Genomic DNA, 20,376 nt, shown 5'->3' with positions numbered 1-20,376 from the left:
CAGCAGCATGTAGCAGCTCAACATTCTGCCCATGTGCACCCCGACAATAAAAAGAAAAACACAAACCAAATTAAGTTCATACATTAAAATATTGCTTGATATATATTAATAATGATATGTTTAAACTTTTATTACAGGAATTTTATATAATAATAAAAGGATTATTTTATATTTAATTAGATTAATGAGAGAGCCATGTTACCTCTTCCTCGAAGAGACAGGGAAAGAGGAAGAGGAAACACGTCACGCCCCCTTTTAACCAGTGGGAGGCACCATGAAGCAGGGCCTTCTGGGAATTCTCCTTACTCCCTCTCCTATTCATTTTACCAGGATTTTAATAAATAAGGAATTTTGAGTAATTATACATATCAAAACAACTTTGTTACAGCTGCACCTTTTCTAAGGCCACAATGTCCTTTTTAAGATATGGTGACCAAACCTGCACACAATATTCTAGGTGAGGTCTCACCAAGGAATTGTATAATCTTAGCATTACCTCCCTTGACTTAAACTCCACACACCTGGAGATATACCCCAACATCCTATTGGCCTTTTTTATTGCTTCCTCACACTGGCGAGAATGGGACATGGAAGCATCAACATACACACCAAGGTCTTTCTCATGATCAGCTACCTTTATTTCAGTGACACCCATGAAATACCTGTACTTTATATTTCTGCTCCCTAGATGGAGTACCTTACATTTATCTTCACACCCGTTAACCACTTGATGGAATTCAACTTAGTCAGAGTTGCAACAAAGTCAAGTATTTTATGAATAACTATGAATAAAATGACAGCCTGAGACAGAGACCCACACAGAACAAACTCACATTAACAGGAAAGATGACATTAACATGAAAATGAGTTGCAACAAAGTCAAGTGTTTTTAAAACTGACCATATTCTAGGCTTAAAGGCCCAATTTGAAATCAGGACTGGACATAGAAATCTATTCAGAACAACATTACATTAATGTTAGAATAATGTTATATTTTTTGCTGGTCTGTGTTAATGTAATACAACAACTCTGTTCTAATAGCTCCCTGTTACTTTAATGCTGCATGTGTGTGTAATTTATAGCAAGTTAGGCAAGCTACAGATTCAACCATTAAACTGCATTTTCATTCCACATTTTTTGACAGTTCTGTCCAAAAACATATTCCACCAAATCAGCCGTAACAAATTCCAATAACTTCAACCTTCAAATGTATTAAAGTTGATCTTTTTCAGTGTGTTCCTAAATCTTACGGTATAAGCAAAAGGTATAAATAAAAGATTAAGAACAATTTCCATTCGAATAGTGGAGAAGAGTCCTCATCTTTTGTACATGTGTCATGCTCAGAGTCCATCAATCGCCTGAGGAGAGAGGAGATGTGAGGATTGACTGAGTTGTTCTTCTCAGGCATCGTCCCACTTCTTTGGTTTACAGTCTTCATGCTGCTGCTTGGATTGATTCCAATGAAACAGTTGAAACCGCAAAATCACATGAATAAAACTTACGCTGACCCTCACTGAAGCAGCCTGGTATCTGTTTCATACCTCACTTTACAACACACAGGACTTTTTTTTTAACAATTTAAAGGCACAAGTTATTTTACTTCATGGCCAACCCATGTTTGCTAGTTTAATGGCAGAAAAATAGTCAAAGCCAGGCGCCTGGTCCACAAGGGTTGTACTCAGTCACTGGTGTATTTAGGGTGTAAACATGCTATAAACTAATTTTTTCAAACAATTTCTTTAAGAGCTACATGCGCTTGCACCTTGGTGAATTGCTATTATAATGGTGGACTTGCCAGGTAGAAGAAAAGAATAGAGGTCTGCATTCCCGTGGAACCGATGGCAATAAAGTGCTATCAAAAGTTTCATTTTTGAATGTGGGAGCATGGGGGGGGGGACAAGTGATATGTTTACAGGAAAAAAGAATTAAAACAAATGTATTTTTTTGTTATCAAACAATTATTTATTTGCATGAGTGAATAGAAAATTACATTAACTCCCTATAACGCCACATGTATCATATTTAAGACCTCTACGTCAGTAATACGATTATCCCTTTCCTCAAAAACCTGGTGTATATAATGATATACCTGTATTCTGCCCTCTGGTGGATGACCTATGTAGTTCAGATGGAAAACGTCTTTTTTTTTTCAAGAATCACTGACGGCTGCAAACACGTTGTTGTTGTTGTTGTTGATTTTCATGGGATAAGAAGTCCTATTTTGGGAACAGTTACAGTAAGCGCAATGTAGCGAAAATTAATTATATTTCAAAATGAGTCTTTATTAGTGTGAACTAACTAATAATAACTTAATATATCATGAAATATTTTATAGAAAAACGTGCTGAAAATGTGTGTATCAAATATGATACTACGGGTATGAAAATGTATTATATTTGTCAGTGCATCAGGTGTTGTTTTAGTCAATTTCTTGATTAAATTTTATACCATAATACAAACAACAATTAATATATAACCGGTACGAGTAGCGACCATATAGCTGAAAAGGGGACCTTTATTTTGATACCCCGAGGGGATTTTTATGATGATATGGGGCGCGGTATTCCATCAGATTTATACCCGCATAATCTCGCGATTCGAATCGAAGTACTGTTTGGTCTTGGAGGTTTCTTGGGAAGAGGGAGTGCGGCAAGTAGCCTAGTCTTCCTCTGGATAAGGCGGACCACTCTTCGTGAAGTTTTGGGGCATTGATGGTGAGGGACGAACGCATTTGCCCAAAGGCACAAGGGGGTGAAGTCGTGTATCCAGAACAAGATTGTTTGCAAAGACAAGGTATGGGTTTTATCTTTTTCCTAACATAGTTAATTGCTATTGAGTCGGACATAGTTTTAATTATTGACTGACGCGATGGTAATATATAAAAGAGCGACCGGAGGTGAAAACCTGATCGGCTGGTGTGAGTGCGGGTCCTCTGGAGGTAGATAAACGCTTTTGCTGTGTGGGATACATGTTGGTTTTATGTTTATTATGAGGAATGGAGTGTGGGTTTTGTAATTTCTGTTTTGGCATTTGCAGGAAACCGCAACCTTTGGGGAAAGTTGTACCCACTGTTTCTCTTCCCCTCTTTTAGGGCGCAACGTATATACTGCCTTTGTAAAATTATCTGCGAACGATACACATGTATAACTCCGCTGAGACCGTGGACTTTCTCGGGTGACTCTGTCCGTACCCTCTAGCAGGCTGTCCCTGGGCTTATTAGTTGGAGCCTGGGACCAGTGCTCTGACGACCCCAGTGTGCGTATTGGAGTGGATTTGCTGTGCGCTGTCGGTATTGGTTTTTATTTTGTTCTGCAGTGAGGACTATTTTGTTGTTTTGAGTATATGGTATTTTGATTTGTTTAAACCAGGGGTGCTAATCGAGCAATAGGGTCCCAGCCTGCTGTGAGGATATCTCTGGCTGCCCAGTGGCGCGGGCCGGGGTTTTAAACTACCTACTGGGGGATATACTTCACCAGTGGAAACATCAACCAGGTCACCGGGAGTTATTGAACCCTCCCCTTTTTGTTGCGATTGTTAATAAAACCAATAAATACTTTTATGATCCAGCCCTAATCTCTCCTGTGTGCTCGCTTTGGATACCGCTTGATTAGGGGGGTACTCGCTCAAGGTCACAAATATAATACTCAATTTTAAGCTTGATTATTTCTTCCAGTATTCGTTTTGAGAATTTGACGTTTATGCTGTTTTGTCTTGTTTGTCTGTTTTGTCCATGCGGGGCGACGGAACACCAGCGACGTCCATTGTGTCCGTGTGATTCACTTTTACTCTCGCACCATGTTTTGTCTTGTTTATAAAGAATTACGGCAGGATAGCTGTGCAGAATCTTTATTGAATGACACGGAGTTTATGTTGTACTCCGTACAGGCAGGTAGAACTACTCCGACTGAGTCTCAGCAAGTATGCATAAACAGATCACGTGTGCATTAACCAATCAACATAAAGCTTCTATTTAACACGTACACATCATTTAAATAATCAATTCTGTGTCTAACAAATTATGCAATATTTTCTGCACGAATATTACACACTCTATGCAGGATTTTGTATTGTATTAACTGTAAACTGGAATTTCTAATCAGTTTATAGGTTTTTAAACATATCTTAGACCAGAAATTGTGGTCCCAGCTGACTGATAGATCTTCCACCCATGTTGCAATGAGTCATCCATTTTAGAAAGTGTCCTGTATATTTTAGACAGTAATTTGGGGGGTTTCAGATTAAGGAATTCTGCCACACTTTGCGGTATTTGTAATTTGATTTGATTAGACCTTATTTTTTTTTTTACTATAGATTTAACTTGTTGATATTCTAAAAATCTATTCTTGCTAATCCCATATTGTTTAATATGTCAAAGGGAATAAAGTCTATTCCTTCAAATATATGTTCCAAGTATTTAATACCTTTACAACTCCAATCTGGGAAGTTTATCAATTATTGTTTAGTAGTACATCAGGGTTGTTCCAGATGGGAGTACGCTTGCATGGGATTAATGAAGACTCAGTCATTTTTAGAAACTCCCAGCACGCTGTCAGAAAAGAGCTGATACTGATGCTTTTGAAGCATTCCTGTCGTTTTGATGTTTGAGCTAATGAATGGTAAATCCGAAATCTCTATCTTATTGCATAGTGCCTGTTCTACGTCTGGCCAAGGCTCATCTAAGAGGGTATGTTTTAACCACCCTGAGATGTTTTGGAGCCTGTTGGCATAGAAATAGTGGTGAAAGTTAGGCCGATCTAGTCCTCCTTTATCCTTAGTCCTTTGCAGTGTTTCTAAGCTAATACGTGGGGGTTCATCTGAATTCCTCTGGAAAGATAGCGGAGTCCAGAGATCTAAACCAGTCAGGTGATGTTTTGCTCGGGATCATTGCAAATAAATAATTAGTTCTTGGCAAAACCATCATTTTTATTGAGGCATCCCTTCCCATAAGTGATATGGGTAGGGACTTCCACCTAACCAGATCATCCGCTACTTTCTTTAAAAGTGGGAAATGGTCTAGTTTAGTTGAATCTGCCAGCCTAGGTGTAACATTAATTCCTAAATATTTAATATCTCCAGACTACAGTGGAGAGGAAGAATTATTCTGGAAGGAGCAATTAATTGGAAGAACTGTAGATTTTAACCAGTTTATCGAATAACCTGAGACTCTTGAGAAAGAGTTTATTAATGTAATTACCTCAGAAAGAGTGGTTTGTGAATGCTGGAGAAAAAGTAACACATCAGCCGCATAAAGTCTTACCTTATGTTCTACATTCCTGCATTTAATGCCTTTAATCACTGTAGCCTGTCTAATTGCTGCTGCTAGTGGTTCAATAAAAATCGCAAACAATGAGGGGGATAGAGGACATCCGTGGCTGGTGCCCCTCTTGAGACAGAAACTGGAGGATGTTTAGTCATTCGTCCTGACGCATGCTGTTGGTGAACTATATAATATTTTTAACCAGTTTATGAAAGAGTTTCTGAAACCAAATTTGCATAAAGCTGCAAATAAAAAATTCCAGTTACTGTAACTCTATCGAATGCTTTTTCTGCATTTAGAGACAGTATTGTAATTTGAAGGTTTTTATTGCATGAATAGTCTATGTCTAGATTAAGTAATCTACGTGTATTTGTTGATGAGTGCCTCCCTTATGAAACCAGTTTGGTCAGGATGAATTATGAGAGGGGTTAACTTCTCTATTCTTTTTGAGAGAGCTTTGCAGATTATTTTAAGGTCAACGTTTATAAGGGATATTGGACGATAGCTGGTAGATACTGTAGGATCTTTGCCTGGTTTTAGCAAGAGACTAATGTTTGCAGAATTCATATTTGGTGGTAGCCGACCATTTTCCCTGGTTTCTTGCAACATTCTGCAGAATGTTGATGCCAGAATTGTCCAGAATTCTTTATAGAATTCTGCTGGAAATCCATCTGGACCTGGAGCCGTTTTATTGGGCATACCGTTCAGGGCTTCCTGGAGTTCACCTGGTGTCAGCGGAGAATCCAGTGCCATCGCTTGATTGTCTGATAATTTCGGAAGGGTTATACTATCAAGAAACTGATCAATTTCGTCTTTAGATGGGTTTATCTGTGGTGAATATAAAGATTTGTAAAAGTCCCTGAAAGTGCTGTTTTTTCTGTCAGGGTCATATACTGTATCCCCATTTCAGTCTTTAACAGCACATATAGTTGTTTTTTTCCATATTTATTTTTAACTGATCGTATCTAGCCTCGCTTGTCTCCCGTGTCTCCCTTTCCCGAATAAACCCCGATTACCCCGATCCTGCTCGTCAGCCTGGTTTTCTGAACCACCGCCCGCACGATCGCCTGTCCACCCGAACCTTCCCGTGACACATGGTTTCTTCTAAGTCCTGGATACACTTGTTTTCTCTTCTTTTTATGTGATGAGAATGAGATTATTTTACCTCTCATCACAGCTTTGCCTGCTTCCCAGAGAACAGATGCTGATGTTCCAGGCAGGTCATTATAGTCTAAATATAAAGCCCACTCTTTTTTTAAAATAGTTAATAAAATCTCCATCTTTAAGCAATGATGTATTAAATCTCCAGTTTCTACTTGGTGGAATGGCCTTCTTATTTATTAGGGTTAAAGATACAGGAGCATGATCGCTGACAGCTATAGGGTGTATCTCTGTGTCTGAAATGTCACTCAGCAGAGAGCTACTGACTAGGAAATAATCCAGATGAGAGTAAGAGTGATGGACATGTGAGAAGAAAGTATATTCCCTACGGGTGGGGTGAAGAGAACGCCATGCATCGCAAAGTCCATAGTCGCTCATGTGCTGTTTAACTATGTTTGTGGATTCCCAATTGCGCTGAGCAGCTGTACTGAGCCTGTCCATTTCTTTATTTAGTCCAAAGTTGAGGTCGCCCACAAGAACAAGTGCGCAGTCCTGGTGTTCAGAGAGTGCGGTAAAGAAAACGTGGAAGAATGAGGGGTTATCAACATTTGGACCATATATATTAACAATACATAACTTTTTGTTAAGTATAGATAATTTAATGATTATAAATCTACCCTGTGGATCTATAATTGTGTTGAGTACTGTGAAATTGACATTTTTATGTATTAGAATGGGGAGGCATGGTGATGCAGTGGTTAGCACTGTTGCTCCGGACCCCCTGCGGCCCAGTAGGATTAGCAGTTTGGAAAATGGATGGATGGATGGATATTTTTATTAATTTAATTTTGAGTATTATGGTGTTCCATGGGGGTGGCATGGTGGTGCAGTGGTTAGCACTGTTGCCTCACACCTGGGTGACCCAGGTTCGAGTCTCCGCCTGGGTCACGTGTGTGAAGTTTGAATGTTCTCCCCATGTCATCGTGGGGTTTCCTCCGGGTACTCCGGTTTCCCCCCAGTGTCCAAAAACATGCTGAGGCTAATTGGAGTTGCTAAATTGCCCTTAGGTGTGCGTGTGAGAGTGAATAGTGTGTGAGTGTGCCCTGCGATGGGCTGGCCCCCCATCCTGGGTTGTTCTCTGCCACTTGCCCATTGCTTCTGGGACAGGCTACGGACCCCCCACGACCCAGTAGGATAAGCGCTTTGAAAAATGGATGGGTGGATAGATGTATTAGAATTGCTACCCCTCTTTATTATAATAATAATAATAATAATAATAATAATAATAATAATAATAATAATAATAATAATAATAATAATAATAATAAATAAATAAATAAATAACTTAATTTCCCTACAGGGGATCAATAATCTTTACGCCTCCTCAACTTGCTCTTTGTGGAGTAAGTTGACCACGAAGGGCTGCCACTCATAGTGGCGCCCAGGGAGCTGGGGGTTAAGGGTCTTGCTCAAGGAGCCGCAGACGTGCTGAGGCTGGGTTCGAACCTGCGACCTTCTGATTACAAGGATACAGGCTTAGCCCACTGAGCCACACGCTGCCCCCTAGTGCCCACTTTGCCTAGAGTTATAGCAGGCTGAGAACACATTGGGAAACTCGGGTGTTTTAAGTTCATCCTTTGGCAGGTCTATGAGTCTCTTGTAATAAAACGTCTGCCTGTAGTTTAAGCTGGCTACCAGGGAGTGGTACTGGGGTCGCCGTACAGCTGCCCATCCACGTAGAGCTGGTCTACGGCGATGAGAGCTCGGGAACCCTTCTAAATAAAGTTGCGTCGGATTGGGAACAGAACTTTGCGTCGCTCCAGGATCTCTTTGGGGAACTGGTCGTTTACGACAAAGTCTGTTCCTTTCAGCTCCCAGCCGCGGCTCTTCACCTGCTCCTTCTGCTTAAAATATCCAAATTTAACCACAATAGGATACGGTCTCAGTGCACCAGGCCTCTTGGCTCCCAGCCGATGGACTCTCTCAAAGCAGATGTTTTTCAGTGTCCTCTGAAAGCTTCAGGTGGTTCTTGATAAAGGTTTTGACGGTAATTCTGGGATGCCTGAAAACACCAGGTTATTTCTCATGCTACAGGCCTGTAGATCGACGACAGTCTCTTTTATTTTTTTATTTTCTTCATTTAGATGGGTCACATTTTCAGTTAGAGACTTAACCGAGTCCCATAGTGAGGTGTTTTCAGCAGCGAGTGTTTCCACCTGCTGCTGGTTGAATTCCAAAGATTCCCTCGGGGATTTGAATTCCTGATGTAGAATCTCGACGAGAGCCAACCTCTCGTCGAAGCTGGACAATCGTTTGTCGATTGAATCCAGGATGTCGGCAAAGTCTTTACCAGTCGGCGATGCTGTGCCAGGGGAGTCTGCCGGGCAACTTCTTTTGGAGGACGGTGTCTCGCTTTTGGCTGGAGAAGATGCATCTGCGTTCTTCTTCATGACTATAATGTTGAAGTACCAGTCGATATATTCCACAAGAGATTCCAAATTCCCCTCGCTGTTCATTCAGATTTTCCGCCAAGTCTCCGGCGTCTGACGTCACCTACAGCATTTCCGCCTCTGACGTGCCCTCCAACGTACTCATACTTGTACTTGCAAGATCTCAATTCTGTATTACAGTAGCGTACATTGTCCTGGAGGATATGGGTGTGAGGCAAGGAACAACCCAGCATGGGCCACCAGCATATCGCAGGGCACAGATACCAGTCACACCTACAGGCAATTTGGTAACTCCAATTAGCCTCAGTATGTTTTTGGACTGGGGGGGGGGGGGAAACCAGAGAACCTGGAGGAAACCCCACAACAACACAGGAAGAACATGCAAACTTTACACACATGGTGTTATGGCCGTGACTCAAACCCAGCTCCCAGAAGTGTGAGGCAATAGTGCTAACCATTGCACCACCATGCTGGACCATAAGTGGAAATCCAACAAGTGAAACTGATTTATTAGGGTTAAGCTAACAGACACCCAGAAAAATTAAAATGTAAATCACTGCAGTGCCGTGCAAACCTGTGTGAACAGCCAATCAGATCAGCCTGCTCTGTAGCATGTACCTCCCTGTTTCCGGTCCCTTTGTCAGTTTCTCACTGGCTGATTCAAAACAAGTGGAACCACTATGATGTTCAAACCCTTTGCTCTTCTCATTTTCATTAGTAAGCTCCTGATCACCGTAACCAGTCTGCATTTAAGACATTTTTCCCACACCCCATTCTCACAATAAGCTGATAATAATACTAATAATACTACTGTAATAATAGTATTACAGTAGACTTACTCAGCCAGATGGCAGTGGTCACATACTGATGAATGGTTGGGTAGCCAAGTGCTAGAAAGCTAGAAAGCAAATAAACTGATTCACCATTTACTCTCATGTACATCAATTAAAACTGTTTGCTCCAAGATAAAAGATGAAAAATACAAAAGTCATTTTTTCCGTCTAACCTCTGATTACTGCATGACATTTCTGATAATTGATGAGTAGAAGTCTGTTGTCAAATGTCTGTTGCTTGGTGGTAAGATGTTTCCAAAAGGAGAACCACAAAGAGCACAGTCATTTTCAAGGTTATTTCTCACTGGTCAGTGTGAAAGGCTGCATCATTACTATAACGCCGGGCTCAGCACAGTGACTGCACCTGCGCTGCACTGTAGACCACAAGCCAGGCTGCAGACCATCAGCCCTGAAAGTTAAAACAGGACTCGTATGTGTGTCATGTGTTGTTTAATAAAAATTTACAGGACAGAACATAGTGGATTCAGTTTCCTTTGCTCTTACACTCCCAGTCCAAAGTGTGGCCACAACTGCTGTCAATGCATCTGTCTCTTTTTTCACTGTGTTATTCACCTTAATATCAAAAGGCTCCAAAGCAGTACAGTAATGCAGAACAAATAATGTAACTAACAAGGAAGTGGGGAGGTAATGGACAGAAGTGTTGGTTTTTGGTAACTCCACTCCTCTGACCTCCACTGTAATTTTAGGTTCCTTGGAACAATATTGTAAACCAGTCATCACACACCTAGGGGTTAAAGTCGACACCAACCTTAAGTTTGACACGCAGATAAGATCAGTTGTCAAGTCAAGCTTTTTACAATTGAGGCAGTTGGCCAAAATAAAGCCAATTCTTTCTAGGCAGCACTTTGAGACAGTAATCCACTCTTTTGTCGGTACTAGTTTGGACCACTGTAACGCCCTCTATGTTGGGGTTAGAGGCTCCACTATTGTTCACCTCCAGAAGGTTCAAAATACTGCCGCACATGGAAATATGAGCATGTCTCCCCCATTTTAGACTCACTCCACTGGCTGCCCGTACATTTTAGGATTCATTTTAAAATTCTGTTATTTGCTTTTAAAGCCCTCAAGGGTCTTGCTCCACCTGACCTCTGTGAGCTGCTTCACCCTTACACCCCCACCTGCTCTCTCAGGTCAGCTGATCAGCTGCTCCTGATGGTTCCTAAGACTCAGCGTGAGCTTAGAGGGGATCGAGCTTTTGCATTCGCAGCTCCTAAAATGTGGAATGATTTGCCTTTTCACATTAGAGAGGCCTCTTCTCTTTAAATCTTTAAATCTCTTTTTAAAACTCATCTCTTCTCCTTGGACACCTTGTGAGATATTAACTTTAATAGTAAATTTTATTTCAATCTTAGCCTTTTCTTTATTAATATAAATTTTTATATATTCATAAATAATTATTAATATAATATTTTTATTTTATTAATGGCCATTTACTTACATTTAATGTTTTGGTTTTTATTAAATTTATTTTAATTCGTTTTTAAGTTTGTGAATATTTTTATTTATTCCTTTGTGCAGCACTTTGGTCGATAAGGTTGTTTAAAGTGCTTTTTAAATAAAGCTGGATTGGATTAGATTGGAAGATGGCTCAACAAATCTCTCTCCCAGTATGTAAAATTCGATAGAGGGGCGCAAGGTGACATTCTGTCAGGGGCCCAGAATTTTTAGCTACACCTCTGTGCTACTGTGTTTTTATTTTTACTCTAGCCATCAACAACTCTGGAGCTGCTATATTGCCACCTGGTGGTGAAGAGATCAGACAAAATATGTACACATGTAACCAACAGTGGGGCGGCATGGTGGTGCAGCGGTTAGCACTGTTGCCTCACACTTCTGGGACCCCGGTTTGAGTCTCTGCCTGGGTCACATGTGTGTGGAGTTTGCATGTTCTCTCTTGCTAAATTGGCCGTAGGAGTGCATGTGTGTGTGAATGGTGTGTGAATGTGCCCTCCGATGGGCTGGCCCCCATCCTGGGTTGTTCCCTGCCTTGTGCCCATTGTTTGCAGGATAGGCTCCGGACCCCCCGCGACCCAGTAGGATAAACGGTTTGGACAATGGATGGATGGATGTATGAGGGTGAGTCACAATGACAACAGCTGCTCTGTTGACTTGGTCCCAGGAGTCGTCAGCGTTGGTCTGCCGGGGCCCCCGTCCTGTCTGTGGAAGCACCCCTCTTGTTGGCTGTTCTCTCTGCCTGGGCCCCCTCTCCTGCTGCCTCACCTTTGGGTTGAAGTGGCTCCCCATTGCCTCTGTAAAGCTCTTTGTGTATCTTAGAAAAGGGCTGTATACATGTAACATTCATTCATTTATTCGAGGTCCCAGCCAGAAGAGTGCAGTCCCACACTGTCCCAACAGCCTGAATCAGCTGGATGTTATAGGATTAAGACACTTCCTGCATTAGGCCATTTACCCTCAGTGTATTTCCACATACCCTGACAGGATGGATGACAATACTGTGGCCCTAATTTTCAATACACAGTTTTCACAGGAGTCTCACCCTCATCCACATTCTCTGCATTCCTTATCTCATGCTTTTTTGCCACCCGCATCTCCTCTGCCTGCTTTGTCTCATTTTCCCACAATTGAAACACCTTCCAATTTGTCTCCGTTTTAGTTCTACCACATTAATACCTGAGCAACCAGTCTGATCCTGTTCCTCTAATTTCAAACGCATCTGGCTTATCTGATTGGGACTGAAGCTGCTGTTTCTAGGAAAACCACATTCGTCCCACTGGGGCAGGTCTGACGCCGCGTCCTTCCCATATTTCTCCCATAATTGTTGTAGAGAATTTCAGCTGGAGATCTTTCCCAGAAGCAAGTCACTTCACTTTAGCACCTGTTATCAGTAAAAGTCAAGTCAAGTAGGTCTTTAATGTTATTTTTAACTTTACACAGTTGAGTATAGTACAGTTACAAAAGAAACTGTTTCCCTCGGACCAAGGTGCTACTTAAATTAACACAAGACTAACACATACCAACCTAGCAACATACTGTATGGTGCATAATGAGCAAAAACTGTGCAAACATTGCAGGACAGTGCAAAAAGAGAGGACAACTGACACCAACGAGCACAAACAGCACAGTAAACCCAATACTGATAAGGTGCAGTTTGGTTGTGCAATGAGGTAGCAATAAAAATAAATAAAAGTAACTGTAAACATGGCTACAATAAGATAAAAAAATAGTAGTTAAATAATAAAGTGTGTTAATGAGTGTATGTGTGTGTGGTATCAGATTAGTCCCTGAGAGTTCAGTAGTCTGACGGCATGGGGGATAAAGCTGTTTGAGTCTGGCTGTAAAGGCCCGAATGCTCCGGGACCTATTTCCAGAAGGCAGGAGGGTGAAACGATAATGTGAGGGGTGGGTGGGGTCATCCACAATGGTGGTGGCTTTGCGGATGCAGTGTGTGGTGTGAATATCCGTGATGGAGGGGAGAGATATGTTAGGGTTATCTTCTTCTGAAGATGCGCTGGAAACAAACCAGTCTCTGAACACAGAACAACACAGACAGCTGTGATGACGTTTTACTTGCTGCAAGGTGTAGGGAATCCACTTGCAGAGTCTCCGCAGTTTCAGCAAAATGATGGTTTATTGAACAGCAAAAATAATACAATGTAATACAGTGTAGAGACACACCGGGTACTGAAAGGCAGCTCAGACACAAATTGAAGACAGTTCTTCACCCCCCTTTATACCCAAAAAGGCCCTCCCCACCAAGGTGTTGTGTGTAGGTGTTGTGAGTGAATTTACATATAAAGAGTGACCCCCTGGAGTGTGAGGATCCTGAGACGGGGACAGGACAGAACAGGGTAGAGACTTTTATGATCATTGTAATTAAATTCTTATCACCTTATCTTATCCTTATCACCCTAGTGGTGCCAACTGGAACCCCCATTCTCTCCCTGGCTTCCCCCATGATCATAAATTCCTAACATTGTCTGCATTCAAATGATCAACCAAGAACCTTGGGGCATTTTTACCACTTTTCCTTACAAAGGGAAGCCCGGTCCTGACCTCGAGGTGTCAGCCTCTCAGTCGAACTCGGCCAACTTCGAAAAAGGAACTCCCCTCGCAGTGTCTTTTATTGAGGTACACAAACAGGATATGCAACTGACATTGAACATTGTTTGTCACCATATATGGGGTGGAAATATTCAAGCGACAGTTCTTGAGACGTGTTATTGCTCAATTAAGATCAAGCTGCGGCAGGGTGTTGTTTCCAAGCGTCTAGCAAAATGATAATAAAAAAAGTACATATTTCTCTAACAAGATACTCCAATGATTTTCTCACCTGTCATCACTATCTGTTGTAGGGACTTGCGATCTGAGGCGACACAGTTCCCAAAGCAGACTGTGATGCAGCTGCTCAGGGTGCTTTCAACAGTTCCCCAATAGAGTGTGAGGATGGGAGATGGGCTTTTCTGAGCTTCCGTGGAGAGTAGAGGTGCTGCTGTGCTTTCCTTACTATGGAGCTGATGTTGAAGGACCTGGTGAGATTCTCCGCCAGATGGACAACAAGGAATCTGGTACTCTCTACGATCTCCACAGATGAGCCATCGATGTGCAGCAGAGAGTGGTCACTCTGTGCTTTGTGTTCTTCTAAAGTCAACAACCATTTCTTTGGTCAACATTCAGAGACAGGTTGTTGGCTCTGCAGCAGTCCGATAGTCATCACACTTCCTCTTTGTATGCTGAGTCACCGTTTTTATTGACGAGACCCACAGTCTTGTCATCAGCCTGATGTTGATGATGTGATTCGAAATGTGCATTGCTGCTCAGTTGTGAGTCATCGGAGTTAACAGCAGTGGGCTGAGCATAAAGTCCTGGGTTCCTGCTACAGCGTCTGAGCAGCCGCCTTCGTCGCCCGTAGCTCCTGCGCAGCCCGAGCAGCCGCCTCCGCTGCCCCCTGCGGCCCTAGAACCCGAGGCGCTCCCTCTGCCTCAAATGACTGTGCCCCCTGGGGCTCTTGTTCCTGGCCCCACTCCTGTCCCTGACCCAGCTCCAGACTTTCCTGCCCTAGTCCCCGAGGAGGTCCCGGACAGTCCGACCACCGTGTGTGCCACGCCCCCTGATTATCCACGTGTGCTTCCCTGATCGTACCCAGCTGTGTCCGATTATTTTCAATCAGTCCTGTCTATTTGAGTCCATGTCTTACTAGAGTTCAGTGTCCGTCATTGAAGTCCGTCTGCGTGAGATGTTTCCTGCACCCCGTGTTCCTAATAAATCCCCGTATTTCCCCGTATCCTGCCTGCCTTGCCTGTTTCCTGCCCGTCCGCCGCTCCCGTTAAACGGCGATCGTGACACAAGGCACACGCACATCAACAAGTACCAATGCAGCAAATACAGATGAACAATTTAGGATGAATACTAGTCAAAGGAAGGAAGAAAAGCAGCCCACCCTATCTCATGGTTACGGACACAAACATCAGGGAGTGTTATGAAGAAGACACCACACTTAGCACCATTGGTTTTACGCAGTGAATTACACCAGAGAGAGTTTTTACATTCTAGCTGTGTTACATAACATTCCTCAGCCTTCAGGTTTTTTCCACACAATGCAGGACACGCAGGGGTGCCAAACAAAACAGCGGAACTGCAGTGTAGCCAATTATTTGTTTCAGTAGTTTTAAGAAAACTAGAACATAAAATGTTTGTTTTACTTAGGTAAAAGTCCAGTTGAAACAGACTTTATTTTTAAAAAGTTAGATTGGCTTTAAGTGATGAAACATGTTACTTGTGTTAATATTGCTTAATGAAGTGTAGGTGACATAGAAGCATGCAGTTTGATGTTTGGGGGCTGTAGTTTTTAATGGGACTATTTGAATATGGAGTACTAGTGTTGTACTTTTTAAGGGTACAGCACACGAAAAAAATACAGAGTATTAAAAGTGCCTCTCTTTAAAGGAACTGAGTTATCTTAGTGTATTTTACATCACATACACTCTCGGTCCGCTGGGGGAGTCCATCCCGCTGTAGTTGGAGAATGCTGCCATCAGTCGCTCGGTGTAGCACTCGCAGGATTTACCAGGCTCCTGTTTAAACTGATGCATCATGCCCCAGTCCATGCGCAGGAGGACCAGTCTCTGAAGGGCTGTCGCATGGTGAGGTCTGTTCTGCCTGGGATCCAGCAGGTCACTGGCAATGTCCTTCAACTCCTTCATCTACAGTGTCAGATGAGCAAACCTCATCTCCCCCTTGAGGATTTGGACAAACCAACATAGGGGCAAGAATTTCTGCTACCTCGTCCTGCTGCCTGAGTGTTTCGCCACGGCACTTCATCACCGAGAAGGAGGTAGAGTCGGGTGCTGAATGGTTATGATCCTCGTCTGCAGGGGGGAGAGGGGAAGGGGCAGGGGAACCACTTGCTACTCCTCCCTCGGCGGCATAAGGAGGAAGCTGCTGTTTGGGCAGCAATGCTTGGGCAGGAGCCACACAGTTTATTTCTGCGTATCTAATTAGCGGACACCATTAGGTCCCTTCAGGGGCTCCACAGACAAACTCATTGACATAATAGAATTGTCACAGAAAAATTCTTTGTCACATTCTCAGTCGACATAGACTGTGTGCTGTTTACATATTTTTGGCACAAACGAAATCTCATATGCATATTGACATATCTTTGGCACAAGTGGACCTCCATCACTTTAAAGAGGGTAAACTCTGGTCAGGAAATTTACGACGTCAGAATAAACTGATTTTTAACAGAAGTAACTGACATGCCCTAATAAGGAAATGCATACAATCAGAATACAATATCTGTGGTTTTTAACAGTGGTAACAATCTGATAATGAAAGGAATCAGATCAACATTTCTATAGCATGTAACAGAGCTTGCTCCCCTCCAGAACTCATTGTTCCAGTAGTTATCTGAAATCATCTGCAGGAGCTATTCTTTTATTTGTATATTAAGCGTAATTATTCATGAATATTATTGATGATGTTTATTTGTTCAATGTTTTTATTTATTCGTATTTATTGTTTATAATATAATGTTATATATATATATATATATATATATATATATATATATATATATATATATATATATATATATATATATATATATATATATATATATATAGTATTGTAATAGGGGTGGCATGGTGGTGCAGTGGTTAGCACTGTTGCCTCACACCTCTGGGACCTGGGTTCGAGTCTCCGCCTGGGTCACATGTGTGTGGAGTTTGCATGTTCTCCCCGTGTCGTCGTGGGGTTTCCTCCGGGTACTCCGGTTTCCCCCCACAGTCCAAAAACATGCTGAGGCTAATTGGAATCACTGAATTGCCCATAGGTGTGCATGTGTGAGTGAATGGTGTGTGAGTGTGCCCTGCGATGGGCTGGCCCCCCATCCTGGGTTGTTCCCTGCCTCGTGCCCATTGCTTCCGGGATAGGCTCCGGACCCCCCGCGACCCAGTAGGATAAGCGGTTTGGAAAATGGATGGATGGATGGATGGATAGTATTGTAATACTTGAAACGAGAGGTACTGCCTGCCTTAGTGATCTTTACTATTGTGTAAGTGTATTCCCACCTGTAGGGGGCAGCAATGGTTGTTATTAGAGGTGCTGAGATTACGCGGCTCAGGGCTGAAGGTGCAAAGTGAAACAGTCATTGACCGTATTTGCCGTGTGTGATGGTGTCTGCATATCGACCCTTTCGAGCCAAACAAACCAGTTCAAAGTACTGTGCGTTAATATATCATATGAATAAATCCACTCAAGAACTAAACTCAATATCGTATCCTCATCATTCAACGCGTCCGACTTTTCCACCTCTTACCACAAGGCAGTGGATTACATGGGGAAATTACAAACAAGGAGAATTTAATCTGTTTTTCCTCTACATTGTCGTTATTCAGAATATTACAGACTATGAACAAAAACGGACAATGTAAGAAAATAAAAAAATGTGTATGAAAGCTAGAGTATTTTTGCAGTGGTGAACACTAGCTGGTTTATGTACTAGCTCACACTCAAGAAACAGCATAAATGCTACTCATACACAGTTGGGGGGCAGGGGTCAGTCCTTGTGCCTGTAATGAGAAGGTCACCAGTTGAAACTAACCCAGCCACAGCACGTCTGTGGGTCCTTGAGCAAGGCCCTTAACCCCCAGCTCCCTGGGCGCCCCAACAGGCAGCTGCACTTCGCGGACAATTTACTCCACAAAGAGTAAGTTGAGGGAGACATAAAAAACAATTTCCCCACAGGGATTAATAAAGTCCATCCATCTATGGAATATTATTTAGCACTATCTAACGTAGAATATAAGAATTATGATTTTATAAAAAGTATGCCAAATATCCATGATATAATCATTACAATGTAAACATTGTAATGTAATCAACACAATGGAACCAACTGAGTATGTATTTGCACCTTTTGTTAGTCTAAGTTTCTGTTAGCTACTTTATGTTAGTCATGAATCTATGAATATTCACTTTTATTAGCGTATATTTCATCATTATGTAAAAGGACAAATATATTATCAACCTTTTAGTGAGACAATGTGTAAACGGCTGAAAATACCAAGGTTTACTACTGAAGGAAGGGATTCACCTGAGTTCACCAGAAGTTCATGGCTGAGTATTTTTAAAAAACCAAGTGGAGCTGCTCGCGCCACTATTATGTTCAACCGAGAGACCAAACGGTAAAAGAAATGACTATCAAACTTATCACCTAGAGGTGAACATAAATCTATACAAATATCACCTGCATGCACATTACTTCTTTTACAATAACCAACTCCTGATCCATACTGTTAGTCGTGAAAAAAATAACTATTGTGTACATAGAGGCCCTGTGTAAAAAGATAACTGCCAAGGAAAAGATCAAAAACATTTATTTCAAGGATTCAAAGTTTTTATGGTCATGTACAGTGTACAGTGCAGTTCTTATTTGATTAACTTGAATGTCTTCACAGACAAGACGATTAAACAAATAAAGCAGCGCAACATTACAGTAACTAACAACAAACAAACAAAGTTCACGAGTACTATTACAGTATTCATATCATTTATTTAAATTTAATTTTACCAAGTAAATTAATTGAAAAGCAGTTACCACTGCTTTACCTGCTTCTCGGGAGAAATAGCAGATATACAAACGTCATGTATGTAACTAAAATCTTAAGCCAATAAGGGCAAAGTTGTGTCGTAATGCCCACGCTCGCCTCTCCTGCTCCTGTTTCTCTCCCTCTTTTCTCCACTTTCCCCGTTGTAACACCCTCGCTTTCACTAGCTCGCGTCCTGCCTCGTCTTTCAGGCCGCTATGCTCCTTTACCTTACGCCATAAAAGTGCTCCTAATGATTGCCTATCCTCCGGTTTGTATCCTGCACAATTCACTGCAATCCCCATACGCTTCCACGCATCTGCCGTCTCTCTCTCTCGGCCCTTTTCCTGAGCTGTTTTTCCCACTGCTATTTTTAACAGCTGTATCTGTTCACACAGAGGCTTCCACCGCCCGCGCACTGGTGGACCCCAGCCCCCGTCATCCAATTCTCTATCAAATTCGTGATCCATGTTTTAGCTTATCTGACCTACACTTCTCCTGATCCAACAACCCCTGTGCCTCAGGGGATGGATTTATCCACCCACACTTAGTACACCTCTTAGTTGTCTCTGAGTGCCCCACTAACAAACACCACCAAAACCTAAACCCACACTCACACACAATCACCGAACCACGCAAAACAGTAAATAGTAAATGGTAAACCCACTCACACTGGAATAGTGAATAGTAAACACGCACTTACACACGCGAAATAGTAAATAGCGCTGTGTACACTTTTTGGTACCTTGGGACCCCACGTCTCGGGACTTTTTAGCCCGATGCTTTGAGTACTCTAATCTCGGGACTTTAACCCAATACTTTGAGGACTTTCACCTCGGGACTTCAACCCGTTTTAAGGAGGATGAACCTTACTCCGCCGACCAATTTAGCTGTTCGGGGGTCCTGAATTTCCCGGGACGCTCAATCCCAGCTGTCCTACTGCTCATCAGCAGTAGGTGGGTTGCCAAACCAAGGACACGACAGTGGACTTAAATCCTCCGCCAATAGGTTCTACTACGGGGTCCCGTACCCTCTGTTCACAGGCCGTCAGAGCTACGCACAACAGGCCCTCGCCACAATATTGGTCGACAGATCCTGAGACACTTCCAGCCACTTTATTTAGCAATCGCCAATATGCAGAATTCGATAAAACAGGCTCTGCTCACCTAATTGCTGGGCGCCCGTGGCTCTCTGCGTCCCCAAGACCTCGTCTCTGGTTCCAATCCAAACAACCTTCTCCTCATCCCGGACGAGCCCCCAAATTGTTGGAGTTAGACTCCACCGAGTCCGTTGATGAGGAAAAGATGCATTCGTGAGGCAAAGGATGGTTGTAAGTCAGCTCTCTTTATTTGTTGTACAGATCGATCCGGGAGCCACTCTCAGATGCACAAAAGTACACACCAAGGGAAGCTCAGCTCCCTGTTGTCTGTGTCTAACTTTTATACCCCGTTTAGGGCGTCTACTGTTCTTGTTGGTATCTTTCCAGTTGACGTAACATATAACTATTGTTTGGACATTGCTGGCGTTAGTCCCCACACCCATTCCCTTTGATCTTATCTTGTTATGTTGCAATTTAGCAGCGTCAGCGACCCCCTCCCTTGTTATGTCCCCGCAGGTGAAGCGTAAGCTTAATGTCACCACGAGCCTGTCAATGTACCTTCTGCTTT

Source organism: Brienomyrus brachyistius, chromosome 17 (assembly GCF_023856365.1).
Source record: "Brienomyrus brachyistius isolate T26 chromosome 17, BBRACH_0.4, whole genome shotgun sequence".
Classification (NCBI taxonomy): domain Eukaryota; kingdom Metazoa; phylum Chordata; class Actinopteri; order Osteoglossiformes; family Mormyridae; genus Brienomyrus; species Brienomyrus brachyistius.
Note: the sequence above shows the minus strand (reverse complement) of the source record.